Genomic DNA, 3,223 nt, shown 5'->3' with positions numbered 1-3,223 from the left:
TTGACTAAAAGGCTACAAAGATTTATAATCAATTAAAAGTATTAATTAAGAAAATAAAATAAAAAATATTAAATTAAATTCAAAAGATGTTTTAATAAAAATAATATTTTTTAAATATTGTCCCAATCCTTAACATCTTATGTCTACGTGATTAGGGTTGTTAAAACGACTCTATGTTCGTGAACGGCTCGTGTTTGGTTTGCTAAGCAAACGAATCGAGCACAAACACACTTTTTGAGCTCGAAATATAAACGATCCGAACACGAGTTGAGTCTGGGCTTGCTCGTGTTTGGCTCGTTTACACTCCTAGCTTAGATATATGAGTAGCTTTTGATTCCTGGAGAAGGGTAGATAGTTTAGGGAGGGACCAAGTGTTACCCTCCCATCAATCAACTACTTTAAGATGCGGGTTAGGATAAGAAGAAGAGGAGTTTAACCACTCATTAGGACACCAATGATCAAGCTAAAAGTTAGCTTCTCCTTTCCCCAAGTCCTAAAGGAATAAATCTTCTACAATATGCCTTACTTTGAGCATGCTGACCCAAATTCTGGAGTCCCCCAGTTTTCTTACAGTGAGAGAGGGATGTTGATCTTTGCAATACTTCCCCATCATAAATTTAGCCCACAAAGAAGACTGTGCTCTGAATTTTTTCCAAATCTTACATAGATTAACTTGAGTGAGATGTTGGAGCCCATTGAACCCAATGCACCCAGCCAGAGTAGGTTTAGCTACCTTCTGCCATGATACCCAATGGAGTTGTTGTCTTTGACCTGACCAAAAAGAACCTGTTAAAAGCCCTCTCCAATTGTAGTTGGGCGCTTTCTTCAGATTAGCCATCTATAGTATGCATGAGGGGAAGGTTGTGAGAATACTTTTAAGCAAGGTAATTCTTCCTCCATTGGAAATGAATGACTGGGTCCAACCTGAGAGATAAGAGGTAATTTTATGAAGAACCTCATCAAATTGTATCTGCTTGGATTTTCCAATAAAAAGAAGAACATGGTATTTAAAAGAAAGTTAAGAACTAGAGAACCCATTATAGTTAGAAATCCACTATTTACAGTTGGGGGAAGATCTTTTATTAAAGATCAGTTGGCACTTATCTGGATTAAAAATCATCCAAGAGTGAGACTGAAAAAACTGAAGGCAATGGTACACCTTTTTAACTGCATTCTTGTGATTACTAGAAAACACCATGATATCATCAACATATAATAGGTGTGAGATGGCCATGTTTGATCTTTGATGGTAGAGTAGCTCTGGGTAAGTAGAGACTTATAAAGAATTTTGGATAGATAGTCAATGGCAAGTATAAAGATAGTAGGTGAGAGTGGATCTCCTTGCTTCAGCCATCTAGTAGCAGTAAACGATCCCCTAGCTTGCCCATTAATAAGAATAGAGTGCCCATTGTTTACCAGCCATCTATGAATAAGGGTACAAAATTCAGGTTGAAAACCTCTGGCAAAAAGAATTTCCAAAATGAACTCTCAGTTTATAATATCATAGGCCTTCTTGATATCCAATTTATAAATCAGATTTCCTCCCCCATAGAGATTTCCTCCCCTATAGGTCTTGTCCAGATCTAGTAGCAGCTCCTGTGCAAGCAATATATTATCAGTAATAGATCTTCCCTTAACAAATGCAGTCTAATTAGGACTGATCAGCTTATCAAGATGGGGTTGGAGTCTGCTCATAATAACTTTACTAATGATTTTATTGATCACTGAAGTAAGACAAATAGGCCTGAAGTGGTCCCAATTTTTCTGTATATCAGATTTTGGCACAAGAACATAGTTAGAGTCACTGAAGTAGTTAGGGAGGTTGTGACTTTGGAAGAAACTATTGATAGCAGCAAGGACATCCAATTTGATGATGTGCCAGGATTTTTTTGTAAAAATCTACAGTGAAAACATTAGGCCCTGTTTTTTCTAAAGCTGTCAATAGAATTTAATGCCATCAAATTTTCCTTTTTAGTAGGGGGATCAGTGAGTACAAGGTTTCTGGTATAGGTAAGCTCTTTAGTAAAGTAATTACTATCAACAGGGGGCCTGTTAGCAGGGACTTGGTTTAGAAGCTGAGTATTGTAGAAGAATGCATCCTTGGAAATAACATAATTATCATGGAGCTAAATCCCCTCGGCAGTCCGAATAGAGTTGATAGTGTTAAACTTCCTTCTGTATTTAATATAAGCATGATAAAACTTAGTATTTCTATCCTCATTAGTAAATGTGTTAATGGAGGCCTTTTGTTTTAGAAACTGCTCTTGATTTTCAATGGCTATAAGAAGGTTATTCTGGGCAGTAAGAAGAGTTTTTTACTCTGCAGAGCCTTTTTTCCTCTGCAGAGCCATTCTGAACCTCAAGTTATAACTTCACTTCTTTCTCTATGTATTCACAGCAGCGTGCACATTGCCAAAAGCATCCCAGCTCCACTTCTTGAGGGCTCTACTAACTCTTAGCACAAAAAGGCTAAGTTTTCCCAGAGGCTCAGGGTGGTTGACACCTTTCCAATTGTTGGAAACAATGCTGAGAAAAGAGGGGTGGGTGGACCACATATTGAGATATCTGAATGGTGGAGGTTGCTCATAATTTAAAGAAGAGGTTATGGAGATTTGCAAAGGTTTATGATCAGAGCCAACGAAGCTAAGATGAGTAACAAAATTATGGAGGAATGAGAAAACCAATGGCCAGTCGCCAAGATTCTATCTAGTCATTTCCAAATATGTCCCCTCTTCCAAGTAAAAGCAGGCCCCTTGAAGCGAAAATCAAACAACCCTTCTAGATGAATGTTGTCACTGAAAAGGGTCATTTTGGAGAGGTTGGGGACCCTACCCCCAGATTTCTGTAGTACAGTTGAAGTCCCCCCCCCGACCCCCACCCCCACTAGCCATGGGGATTACATATGCTCTCTAATCTTATGGAGGCAAGACCAAAGTTCTTTTCTTTCACCCTTTTTACCTCTTGCATAAATAAATGGGGTATAACCCAAATGTCCATTGATTTGAAATGATAAATGAACAAATTGTTGATGGTCCACCTGAATATTCCAAGTGATCTCCTTTCTACAGAATATCCAAATTTTGTTGTTAATATTAGCATAGTGTGAAAAACCAGGAAACTTATTAATGAGTATCTGAGGATAATTATGAACCATGGGTTCAAAAATAACAATGCACCATATTTTATATTTTTTATTAAGGTGTAGAAGTCTTTTAAGGGAAAG

This window comes from Phalaenopsis equestris, unplaced genomic scaffold (assembly GCF_001263595.1).
Source record: "Phalaenopsis equestris unplaced genomic scaffold, ASM126359v1 Scaffold200280, whole genome shotgun sequence".
Taxonomy (NCBI): domain Eukaryota; kingdom Viridiplantae; phylum Streptophyta; class Magnoliopsida; order Asparagales; family Orchidaceae; genus Phalaenopsis; species Phalaenopsis equestris.
The sequence above is the reverse complement of the archived record's forward strand: the minus strand, read 5'-3'. Positions refer to the sequence as shown.